The sequence below is a fragment of the Capra hircus genome, chromosome 3 (genome assembly GCF_001704415.2).
Source record: "Capra hircus breed San Clemente chromosome 3, ASM170441v1, whole genome shotgun sequence".
Lineage (NCBI taxonomy): Eukaryota > Metazoa > Chordata > Mammalia > Artiodactyla > Bovidae > Capra > Capra hircus.
In genome coordinates this window covers 6,238,789-6,251,541 of record NC_030810.1, presented here as the reverse complement: position 1 = coordinate 6,251,541, position 12,753 = coordinate 6,238,789, and the positions used below count along the sequence as shown (strand labels likewise).

At 53.2% G+C, this 12,753-nt stretch overlaps 1 protein-coding gene across 1 annotated transcript in view; it reads left to right on the top strand.

Annotated features, from left to right (window-relative positions):
- The window catches only part of SH3BP4 (SH3 domain binding protein 4), a 99,699-nt gene continuing 89,190 nt past the window's right edge, over nt 2,245-12,753 (top strand). Inside the window, exon 1 of the mRNA XM_018040868.1 lies at nt 2,245-2,701. The gene's annotated coding sequence lies outside the window, so the exon portion shown is untranslated. The remainder of the gene's footprint in view (nt 2,702-12,753) is intronic.

Below are 12,753 nucleotides of genomic sequence, written 5' to 3'. Positions count from 1 at the left end.
AGGGTGACAGCTTCCCTTTGAAATCCATAGCATACATTTTAAGGCTAATTGTATCTATTTTCAGGAATTCAGTTGTCCTAACACATAGATGACGGGCTTCCCAGGTGGCTCAGTGGTAAAGAATTCCCTTCCAGTGCAGACGTTGCAGAAGACGCAGGATTGATACCTGGGACGGGAAGATCCCCTGGAGGAGGATATGGCAACCTACTCCAGTATTCTTGCATGGAGAATTCCATGGACAGAGGAGCCTGGCGGGCTACAGTCCATGGGGTACAAAGAGTCAGAGACGACTGAGTGACTGACACATGGATGATACCCAAATCAAAACACCAGTGTCCACCCTTCTAGGTCCATGTATCTGTCTTCCAATGTCTCCTTCCAAAAATTCATCAGGAACTTCAAATTGAAGTGGCAGTAAATCAGATCCCTAAGTTAAAGGGTGATCTCAAAGACCAATGAGGTTGCAAGGGCTTGGGCTCCAGAAAACCCAAGATTTGAATTTAGACTCATGGCCCAAGGGCTCATGACAGCAGCACATAAGGCCTAAAGTCATCTACACAATGAGAATAGTAATAATATCGACTTTGCTAGGTAACAGCGGGGAATGACTCAAGCAAAAGTCAAGCGAAAGCGAAAGTCATTCAGTCTGTCCAACTCTTTGTGACCCCATGGACTGTATAGTCCATGTAATTCTCCAGGCCAGAATACTGGAGTGGGTAGCCTTTCCCTTCTCCGGGGGATCTTCCCAACCCAGGGATCGAATCCAGGTCTCCCTCACTGCAGGCAGATTCTTTACCAGCTGAGCCACAATATTTCTGGGCATGGAACAACAAATGTTAGCTTCCCCCCCCCCCCCCAAGACCTGTTCTTCCTCCTGGTTTCTGCATTGCATGGGGCACCCAGTTCTTCAATATGGTAACTAGTGGTCCTCGAAATGGCTAGAGCCCAACCTCCTGAGTGGCTTCAGGTCACTCTGGTTCTACCAGTTTCCTGCTGTCAAATTAATTCTCCAAGGTTCAGTGTACTCAGGCGTGAAATGGACTAATGAGGGTAGCCAAGTGTGGGATTTGGGGGAGATTAAATGTTCCAGTCCATGGAAACTGCTTGCCACACAGTAAGTGGTGTGTTCATTCACTGGGAATTAATTGAGTACCTACTACGTGCCAGGCATATTCTAGGCACTGATGACCCAGCGGTGTACCGACCAGAGAACTTGTACACGGCCAGATGCTGTGTATTCCATTTGCGATCTGCTCAGCAGGAAATTCTTTGTAATTTTCCACGCGACTGCCTTTTTTTCTTGTTCTTACTTTTTAAACTTTGCGCTGGTCCCCACATGCTTTTTTTTTTCTCTACGGTCCTAGACGAGTGTAAGAAAGGTTTTGAGAATCATGTGCCCATGTCCGCGATCTGGCCGACGCCAACCAGTCTGCGGATCAGAACATCACCCAGGGGTCTCTGCTTGGGGCTCCTAGAGAAGGGGTGGGCGGAGGAAGATGCCAGGGGCTTGCGAGCGCTGCCAAAACGTCTCGAGACGACCGCCACCTCTAGATCTGCTCGGTACCAACCACCACGGTTCCGGAGGGGCCCGGCCTCCTGGGCCTCGCTCCGGGGCCCCCACCTAAAGGAGGAAGAGGAGGAGACGCCGAGGCCGGATCCTCGCCGCGGCCCGGGGAGACGCGGCGCCAGACCCTCGCCTGCGAGCGCTCCCCAGCCCGGCCTCACCGCACTCCAGCTCGGCCCCGCCCCCGCCTCCCGGCCCCCGCGGCCTGCCAGTCCCCCAGCCTCCAGGCCTCAGCAGCTCGGCCCCGCCCCTCAAAGGTTCGGCTCCGCCCCCTGCTTTTTCCACCGAACGCAGGCCCCGCCCTACGACGTGACCACGCCCACCAATCAATCTCACCCCGCCTCCGCCTTTTGGCCACTTTCTAGGCCCCGCCCCTTCCAAGCTTTCCCCGCCCCCTGCCTGTCCGTACCCCGCCCCGCATCCCGGCCCCCGCCGCTCGCCGCTCCCCCAGGCCCCAGGCCACATCCGCTCGGCTCCGCCCTCTGCTTCTTTCAGCCCCACGCCCTCCTCTCCGCCCCACGCCCTCCTCTCCACCCCCCCAGGAAGGCCCCGCCCCCCGCCATGACCACGCCCACCACTCATTCCCACCCCGCTCCCGCCTTTTGGCCGCTTTCTGGGCCCCGCCCCCTCCGAGCTCTCCCTGCCCCCTGCCTGTCCGCGCTCCGCCCCTGGCTCCGGGAGGCCCGGGCTAGGACCCGGTCGCCTACTGGCCCTGGGCGTCGTCCCACCACTGTCTCTCCAGGGCGCTCGGCTCAGTCTCTGTCTCCTACCGCCCAAGGCGCCTCGCTCCGGCGCAGGACCACCCTTCCCCCGCGATCCCGCTCCAAGACCTCGCCGTCTTGACCCCGCCCGGGCCAGGAGACACCCCCGCCCCACCACTGCTGCCCGCTCCCTGGTCCCCGCCTCCCGCGCTCCGCCTCGCGCGCCCCGCGCCCCGCCTCGCACGCCCCGCCCCGGAGCGGGGACCACCCTCAGCCCTCCCAGGCGGGGGCCGAGAGCTCCCAGCACTCTCGGCGGTCCCGGCAACTAGCTGCTTCCGCGCGGTGGTTCCCGCGGATCGGCGCGCGGTGCCGGCCCGGGCGCGCTCCCAGACCGCGGGGAGAACCGCAGGAGCCCGCGGGACGCAATGCGAGCCAGGTAGGCAGGCTGCGCGCCCGGGCCGGCCCCTGCGGGCGGCTCCAGCCCCGTGCCCGGCCGCGCTCCCGCGGCGCCTTCTGGGGCTCGGCGGCTTTGCGCGCCTCGCGGGTGCCGATCGTTATCCCCCGCCGCCCGAGTTGGGGGACCCGGGGGTGCCCGGGCGCGGCTGGCGCCGGACGGCTTCGGGAAGCCTTGCGCGCCCCTCGTGCTCCCCGGGGACTCCGTCACCTCGGCGCAGGCTGGCCTGGCTCGGGGTTCCAGGAACCGAGCCGCACTTACGGCCCCCGCGTGAGCCCGGCAGATCCCCCTTCCCTGGTCCTAGCAAGGCCGGCCCTGAGAGGTGACCCTCCTCGGCGACTGTTCGCGTCCTCGGGGCGCTCGGCTTGGGGGGCCGTGGGTGCTCCGAGGTCTGGAGGCGCCGGGGCTTTCTCTGGCGCGGGTCCCGGGCGAAAGGAAGGGCGCTCAGTCCGGGGTTAAACTTATGACAATGCGTGTTTCAACTTCTTCCGAGACCCCCTCATTTTAGGATGGAAATGAGAATCCTGATTTCTGGCTTCGCCGTCCGGTGACCCACAGCCGCGAGGTGACAGCAGCGGCGGCGGCGGCGGCGGCGGCGGGCGGGCGGGCGGGGAAGGCTGGCGGAGACGCTCGTTGCTAAGTGGTGTTTCGCGGGAAGCCGGCTCCGCGATGCGTATTGGTGGTCTGTAGGACCCTATCCCTGGAGGCCGGCGGCTCCCAGCCCCGGCCGGCCGGGTAGCGAGGGGACCAGGCCGCTCTGGCCCTTCTCCCGAGGGTGCTGGGCGGCCCCCGGTGCCGCCAGGGGGACGGCGGCCGGGCTTCCTGCGTGCGGAGAGGCCGGTGGAGCCTTACCGGTCAATGCGATTCAAAAAGGGAACCCGGGCAGGATGTTATCCGCGGTTTTCTTTCCAAGTTAGTGCAACTAGATCGGTACTGTGTGCTTTATTAGTAGTAAGAAGTTCACACACAACTTTTGTTCGGATCACAGAAACACTGTATTTTCTGGGTGGAAAGCACAGAAATATAAACAGTAAAACAGAAACCATCATTGATCCCACAGTTCCTACCGGCTTCAGTATTTACCTTCTTTGATATTCATATTGCACCCCCTTGCTGATCTAATCGGTAAGTTTAGACGTTGAACCTCTCTTGACTAAATGAAAGCAATCCCTTTGTGAAGCTCTCCCCCTCCCCCCTTTTAAACCTGATTGTCTCTGAGCACCAAAGTTTGGGTGTCTGGACCTGGCTGCCTTCTCAGGCCCCGGGCCCCCCCTTTGTAGTGGGTGGTGTTTTCCGTGCCTTCTGCAGGCCGGAGATGGAGAGAGTAGCCGGCAGTCAGCTAGACCACTGGCTCAGAGGAGATTGGCTGTGGTTTGGGTTCCTTGCCTTGTAAAAATGAAGGTAATGATTCTCAATCTGCTTCTCAGGGGCACCATAAAAATTAATGGGTGGTTTGCAAAGCATTTCGACATCCTTGCATCGACAGCGGCTATACTTTGAGGGGCTAGGAAGCATTTCATTCGTGTCCTTTGCTTTCCTCATCAAATAAAACAGTCAGTCTACCTCCCACCTGGTCATCCCGACTAGGAGACGGGAGTGTCCAGTGGAGTCTGGAGAAGGTTCCCGGCTCCCTGCTCAGCACTGGCTTTCCAGGCCGAGTCCCTCAGGAAATGGGGCGTGGGAGGCTTGGAAGGAGACAGAACCCCCTTATCCGTCTCCCCTATCTGCTTTATGCACATGGGCAGATGCCCAGAGTGTAAGGGGGCTTTGGCATTAAAGCCGCAGGGTTCATAGGCCTGATGCCGAGGCCACGCTGATCTGAGAGGGAGCAGTTAGTTCTGGGAGAAGGACTCAGACAGTGAAAACCCTGGCTTCCTAGGCATTTGTTTTACGGCACTCTTGTTTACCAGATGAACAATGACCTGCTCAGATCTGTGGTGCCTGAGAAGCTCCTGTGAGCTTTAATTTTTTTCCTGTTGTCCCAAGACTCTGGCACCATGCTTTAAGGAGCCTTTGAAAGCAATTGGGAGGGACTCGGATCATTTGTTAATTTCAGATACTAAAAGCTGGAGCCGGAGCCATCTGAGGTGCCACACAGGTTGCCTTTTGTTCCCCTGGCAAAGCAGCCGTGACGGAAGCGCCTCTCTGTGTAGCAGGTCTGGAGGGTTCCAGTTTGTCATTTGATAGTTTCATTTTTTTTTAAATTGTCACTCCCACCAGCACTTTGTTCTGCCCAAGGGCTAGGAGCTGAGCACAGTCCAGACACAGGGGGCTTTCCGGAAGGACCCAGAAAGTGGGCTGGACGAGTTACTGATAAGTATCCTTCCAGGCTCCTGGGCTCTTAGTGTTGTGCCCGGAATGTTCTCTGAGTTAGGAGGAAGGGGGAGTCCTGGATTTTCTCCTGTGCTGTTTGCTAACTCAATTTCTAGTCACCCAGCAGCCTGGAATTGTTTCCCTGCAGGCTGCTTCAACAGACTTTTTTCTCATTCTAATGGTATTGGTGTGATAATAAGATATGCTAATAGGAACGAGGTTGACGCCCCTGGGTCCTGGGAGGCTGCTCCCATGTTTAAATCCTGGCTTCCGGGCCAGTTAAGTGTGGGAAGGATGTGTGCGCTTCCTTCTTGCAAGGCAGGAGGCCACCTGGCTTCCCTCAGCTTCTTAGGGGAGCCCTTGGTCCGAACAAGGTGAGAAGCCACTTCACTGGGCCCTGGCTGACCTTACCCCAGCTGGGGGCAAACCACCGTGGCTCCCTGTTTGAGGAAACAGGCTTGTGTGTGCCTTGTGGGGTTGGGGCCAGCCACGTGGGTTTTCTTTAGCTTGGTTCTTTTCAAATTCAACACCTGAATTGGGCCACGTTGCAATATTTCTTCTGAGAATTGGAGTCAGTCCCCTGAGATGTGTTTCCTAAGGCCCTGGAGATGAGCACTGGGACTGCTTTATCCTGAGGGCACCGCCTGACAGCCAGGAACTGGGCAGCTAAATAGACTTAACCCTGACCTCAGGGCCAGGAGGGGAGCCCGGAGCAGTCCAGTGTTGACACTCAGCTTTCTGCAAGCTGGATCCTGCCTCCCCACTGCTTGCATAATAGAAGCCCCTCATTCTGCCTTCACCCTCCAGGGAGAGAGTGACAGGAAGAATAATTCAGCAAGCCCCTAAACACCCAACTACTTACCAGGGTCTTCCAGGAAGCCTGAGCCTGCTTCTCCATGGGCCCTGCGGGCATGATGTGTTACTGGACAGCATCTGATGCATTCAGGACCAGAGTCTGGGGGAAGGATGTTGACACAAGAGTATGTGATGTGATTCTAGGAAGGGTGAAATTCTTTACAGTTCATCACTGCCTCCCATCTGCCAAGTGTACAAAATATCTTCCCAAACCACTGGTAAGCAAATATGGACTTGTAAGTTGAGATTTGGGGTGTTGTAATGTGGATCCCTTGGGCTTCCCAGATGGCACGATGGTAAAGAATCTGCCTGCCAATGCAGGAGACACAGGTTCGATCCCTGGGTGCCATCTCTGGGTCAGGAAGATTCCCCTGGAGGAGGAAACGGCAACCCACTCCAATATTCTCACCTGGGAGATTGCGTGGATGGAGAAGCCTGGCACGCTACAGTCCATGGGATCACAGAGTCGGACACACCTGAGCACAAAACAGGGATTGCTTGCTAAGGGTTTGTGATGGACCTGATCCAGCATGCAGACTTTAAAATCCTCACAAAAACTGTGAGGGTTTCCCTTTTACAGGAAAACTACCAGAACTGGAGTCGCTCCTCCAGCCTTATTGTCCAGTAAGTACTCGAGCTGGGATTTAAACCCGTACCTGCCTGAACCCAGAGCTCTTCATCACATCTCCCCGTGTGCCTAAATGAAAGAAACAAGTCACACCTTCGGGAGCGTGAAGACACAGGCATGGAAATAGCAGAGTGCCTACCTCCTTTAGACAGTGATAACAAAAAGGTGGTGAAATCTTCAAAACCTGAGAAATCTTTGCAGCCTAAATGGAAGGCAATGTGTTTGCACCTTTGTCCCCCAGAGGGCCATGCCCTTGCACCCTGTCTACAAGGTAAAGTTTGAGGTATTTGGAAGATGGTGATTTTGAAGTTGGGGACAGCTCAGAATCTGCTCTGAAGTTTGTCCTTGTACCATGAAAAGAGGGTATTCTGGGCAGATGGGGTCACTAGAATAAGATTAAGATTATAGGAAGGCTGTTGAGTAAATGTAAGATAAGTTCCACCTTCCACTGTACAATCAAATAAAGGAGACACTAATGAGATTAGTCTTATCTGCTCCGTGAAGCCTCGTCTTCAGGGAACTCCGAGCGGATGCCTGGTAGTCCAGCTCTTCTGAACCAATTGAAAAGAATCCTTTCTGTGAAAGAGTTTTTGTGGTTCCAAATTCTTATTAAATCACCTTCTCCACTCTCCCGCCCCTTCCCTGTTCTCCCAGCTTGCTTCACTGAGGAAAACGCTGCCCCATTCTCATGAAACAGGGAAGCTTGCTAAGGTCTGCAAGCATAAAAGGAATTCAAATGTTTCCTTGGTCTCTGAGCCTGAAGTGTGCTGGTCAACCTGCTCTCAGGGGAAAAACAAAGAGCCTTGATGCGAGCATCTGCCAACTGCCCTCATGTACATCCTGCCCCCATGGCTGAGTTCAAGCTGCCAGTTGGGTCTGGCAATATTATTATGAAGTATCTGAAGATCTGTGTAGCCAGGAAGAGTGGGCTTCAGCTTGCCTTTCATTGCACTGAGCTCACCAGCCCAGCCCCCTTGTAGAACGGGTGAAATGGTTGCCTGGCTTCTGCTTGGACCATGGCTGCCTGGGAGCTGTATGTTCTGAAAGGATTTGGATGTCGCTCAGTAGCCTAATTTGACCAGCAAGAGCCGAGTGCTTCTAAACTCAAGGCTCCTATGTGTATGCGTATGCACACAGTCATGTCCCTGTGGACTGTAGCCCCCCAGGCTCCTCTGTCCATGGCAGTTCTCCAGGCAAGAATACTGGAGTGGGTTGCCATTTGCAGGGGATCTTCCTGACCCAGGGATCAAACCCACATCTCCTCCACTGGCAGGCAGATTCTTCACCTCTAGTGCCACTTGGGAAATTTTAAAAGCTCCCCAGTGGAATCAGCTGGAGAAGGCAATGGCACCCCACTCCAGTACTCTTGCCTGGAAAATCCCATGGATGGAGGATCCTGGTGGGCTGCAGTCCGTGGGGTCGGACACGACTGAGCGCCTTCACTTTCACTTCCCACTTTCATGCATTGGAGAAGGAAATGGCAACCCACTCCAGTGTTCTTGCCTGGAGAATCCCAAGGATGGCGGAGCCTGGTGGGCTGCCGTCTATGGGGTTGCACAGAGTCAGACACGACTGAAGCGACTTAGCAGCAGCAGCAGTGGAATCAGCAGTCTGATGTGTGTCCAGGGTTGAACTCCACCGAGGTAGGGAATTTGTATAAGAAGGAAACTAGGGACTAGGAGTGGTCAACTCTGTTTTTGAAGCCAAGGAGTTGAACCGTGTGGAGTAAGGGAGACAGAGTTGGCATCCACAGGGCCTTCCTAGGATCGTACGAGGGGAGAAGGGAGAAACTCGATGGCTGAGGGCCCTTTAAGAGTCTGAGCTTGGTTGCACATAAGCTGACTACTTTTTCGCTATCATAATTAGCAGTCAAATTATTTAAAATGTAAGTGCTTCCTTGAGAGGCAGCAAGCGTGTGGGAAGGAGATGGGCTGAGCCAGGCTTGTGAGCAGCTTGGGACCAGGAAGGGGCCACCAGGCCTGAGACGCAGGCTCAAGGAGGCATCTGTCTCGTGTGATACACACGCAGGGTCAGGGAGCGGCTGTGTGAGAGGGGCTGGCTGGAGGCTCACTTCCTTAGAGCCGAACCATCACCCTGGAAGAGCTCACTGTAGACTTGAGTGGGGAGCAGGCCTGGGAGCACCCCTCTCAGTCACTCCATGGTGACAAGGCACCCAGGAGGAGGTTGGGATGTTGAGGAAGGGGTCTGGGAGCCCAGCACAAACAGGACAATTCTGGGTCATGAATGATCAGAGAAGTAACACCTGGAAGACCAGGGGCCCCTGGTTTGGTTTGTTAGGACCGTGTGATTGTGCTCCTGAGGAAGATTCTAGAAAACCAAGGACGAGACATGTAGCCCACGGACACTGAGTGTTAGTGTCATTTGAGGATGTCAAGGCAGGAAGGACCTGGAATTATGTCAGAGGGGCTGGGATGCTGAGGCTGTGGAGGCCTGGTGGGGGCGCTGAAAGGAGGGGGCGTAGGACCAGTACAGAGTGATGGAGGTCCAATGAGGGGGTGAGTGGCCCCGGGGACTGTGAGGGCAAGAGGTGGGTGTGAGAGGTTGTCATGGGGACTAACTCTTTAAAAGACTCCCCCTCACCCCCTCCTCCATGCCTTTTCATGTTGTACATCTGCAGCTTGTTTTTACCAGCCTTTTTGGGGGTAAGGGGGGGACTGTCCTCATTTGTCTCCAAGACCCTGCTCCCTGAGTCTCCTCAGGGAAGCCTTTTCTGACTGCTGAGGTCAGGAGCTGACCACTGCTTCCTTGCTGTCATCCCCCTGGGCGGGGCTCTGCTGGACAAGGGGCTGCACTTTCTTTTTCTTCGCATCCTTGCTGTACAGACAGCACATCCTGTGAACCAGGAGGGAGCAGGGTGGAGACCAGGGCAGTGATTGCCCTATAACCATGAAGCAGCGATACTGCTGGTCTCTTCTTATCTTCACAGCTAAAAATTATACCAGAGGAGGAAAGCAATTCCTTTGAATAATAATCAACTGACTTGAAATGCTGCCCAGCAGTCCCTTCACAGCTCTGCCCTTTGCTGTCTCACTTACCCCAACTTCCTGCCTTTGTTTACCTGTTCGTGCTATCACCCTTTTGGAAAGGATTTTAATTTTTATAACTTTGGGATACAGGAAGGTACAGCTCTTCCTCGACTTCAGATGAGGTTATGTACTGAGAAATCCATTGTATGCCGAACGTACTGAAAATGCATTTAATACATCTAAGCTCCCCAGAGTCGTAGCTTAACCTTCCCTAACTTCAGCATGCTCTGAACACTGTTAGCCCACAGTTGGGCAGGGTCATCAAACACAAAGCCTGTTGGGTAATGAAGTGTTGAATAGCTCACATAATTGATTGAATATTGTACTGAAAATGAAAGACAGAATGATTGGGTGCAGAATAGTTTTGTGTCTGTTCTTAGCCCCAGTGGTCACTCTCTGCCCTGCCCAGCATCACGGAAGACTGTGAGACCCACATACACTAGCCTCAGAAAAGAGCGGAATTGAACATCTGAAGTCCTGTTTCTACTCAGTGCGTGTTGCTTTCACAGTCTGGTAAAGTCAAGAGATGTAAGTCAGGTGCACACGCCTGTGCTTAGTCACTGAGTCACATCAGACTCTTTGGGATCATAAACTGTAGCCTGCCAGGCTCCTCTATCCATGGGATTTCCTGGCGAAAATACTGGAGGGGGTTGCCATTCCCTTCTCCAGGGGATCTTCCCGACCCAGGGATCAACTCCCATCTCCTGCCCTGGTAGGCAGATTTCTTTACCACTGAGCCAGCTTGTTCAGTCACTAGGTCATGTCTGACTCTGCGATCTCATGGACTGCAGCCTGCCAGGGTGCCCTGTCCTTCACCATCTCCCGGAGTTTGCTCACACTTATGTCCAGTGAGTCGGTAATAACATCCAGTAAGTCAGGGACCGTCTGTAAATGGAATATGTGAAAAATGCAGCTTCGTTTAAACATTCGAAAATTACCCTGAGAATCGTTGTTTTGACAAGTGGTGTCAGATGTTTGTTGTGTGTCCCTTAGAGAAGTGGAAAATAAAGCCTCGTGTTTGAATTTAACTGGGGATGATGGCTGGAGTCACTGTTCTGCATATAACAGTTCATGTCAAGCTCTGGGCCAGGCCTGTGAGCCAGGGCCTCTCAAAGCAGCAGGTGGGGGTGATGGCAATGATAGTAGAAAGAGTCAGCTGCTCTGGTCCGCTCTCCCTGTCCCTCCCTGTCATCCTGGCCCAAATCTCCTCTGGCAGAAGTTGTGGTTTTTTTCGCCCTTGTGGCTTCAGAAATCAGTGTTTGTGACATCTTAAGGAGGGAAACTTTATTCTGGTTTTGGGCTGGTCCGCAGCCATTAGGCTATTTCACCTTTCTGTCCTGGATTAGGAGACCGAAGTTTCACATTTTGATCACATGTTTCTTTTCGGTCAGCCAAATATGAAACAGTCTGATTTGCGCAACTGAAAGTCATCAGGGGAGATTCAGAAATTAAGTGATTGACCATCCATCATGTTCTTCTAAACACTTTTTTGTACCTGAGGCCATCGTCAGGGCAAACTGGAATGGGACAAGTTCCTTTTCTCAGGCATGTCTCCGGTGGTCTTTGTTGAGATCTATTTTATCCTGGGTGATGTCATGAGCTTCCAAATCCCACACACCTGTCTGTGTTTGCATCTTTGACTTCTGTTTGCTTCTGGCTTTGACCTTGGACAAATTTTTTGACTTCTTTGAAGCTAGGCTTTCTTACCTGTAAAGCGGTGTTGGTGCCACTTAACTTCCCTGGCTGGGAGATTTTCATGTGGAGAAATGGGCCTTACTGCATCACCCTCTCTTGTGCTTTGAGCCCCGTACCTGTCCTGGGGAGGTTTTCATGACTGTGGCCTTTGGGGTCTTGTGCACACTTGCAGATTTTTTTTTAAATGTTAAGTAGAGATTTTGTGTGATGCCTCACCATCTGAATTAAACAGGAGTGCAGGGGTTTGATATTATTTAGATATTCAGTCTGATGTTTAAAGAATGTGTTTCCATTGTAAGTATTGATATTTAAAGATAACGGTAAGTGGCTAAGGATTAGAATCCCCAGTCTTTGCTCTGTCTCTGAAATTCCTGGTGCAGGAAGAGAGGTGAGGGATGGGGTCAGCAAGTTTCACTCCAGTCTGAAACCTGGAGTGGAGAATGGTCCTGGCTTGTAGACTGGGGGCCCCAGCAGCCAGTGGCTGCTCTGTGCCTCTTGCAAGGCCTGACATGTCCTCACTACCTTGGGGGATCAGGGAGGGAGGTGAAGCATCTAGTGTTCAACAGACATCTTTTCTAGATATATGAATTGTTTCGGGAAGAGTCTTTTGTGATTTTTTATTCTTAAAAAACTGTGTCCACTTAAGGTTTTTTTTCCCTTCCTCAAGTAATTATGTGTTCATTTTAGAAACGGTGTGTGTGTGTGTGTGTGTGTGTGTGTGTGTTTTAGTCACTTGATTGTGTCAAACTCTTTTGGACTCCATACACTATACTTCAGCAGGCTCCTCTGACCATGAGATTTCCCAGTTAAGAATTCTGGAGTGAGTTGCCATTCTGTTTTCCAAGGGATCTTGCCGACCCAGAGATTGAACCTGGGTCTCCCGCATTGCAGGCAGATTCTTTACCATCTGAGCCGTCATGGAGCCCCTTTAGAAACATTAGAAAATGCAAGAGAAGAAAAAAGTTCACAGTGGAATTCTGCCACTCAGGGTAACTGCTCTGGGCATTTTTGTGTTTTTCAGGTAATTTCACATGTAAACCTGCTGCTGCTAAGTCGCTTCAGTCGTGTCCGACTCTGTGCGACCCCATAGATGGCAGCCCACCAGGCTCCCCCGTCCCTGGGATTCTCCAGGCAAGAACACTGGAGTGGGTTGCCATTTCCTTCTCCAATGCGTGAAAGTGAAAAGTGAAAGTGAAGCCGCTCAGTCATGTCCGACCCTCAGCAACCCCATGGACTGCAGCCTCCCAGGCTCCTCCATCCATGGGATTTTCCAGGCAAGAGTATTGGAGTGGGGTGCCATCACCTTCTCTGCCATGTAAATCCAGATCCTTCCAAAAGCAACAAGCTGGTGAAGTGGGAACTTGGTTTTTGTTCACCAGATGCCTGACGCACAGTTATCCTCCAGTTAGTCCTTCCCTGTTGAATGAATAGGACGCCTTTTACCAAAAAATTGTTGATATACCTTCAGATCAATAAGTAGAGATCTGCATCCTCAG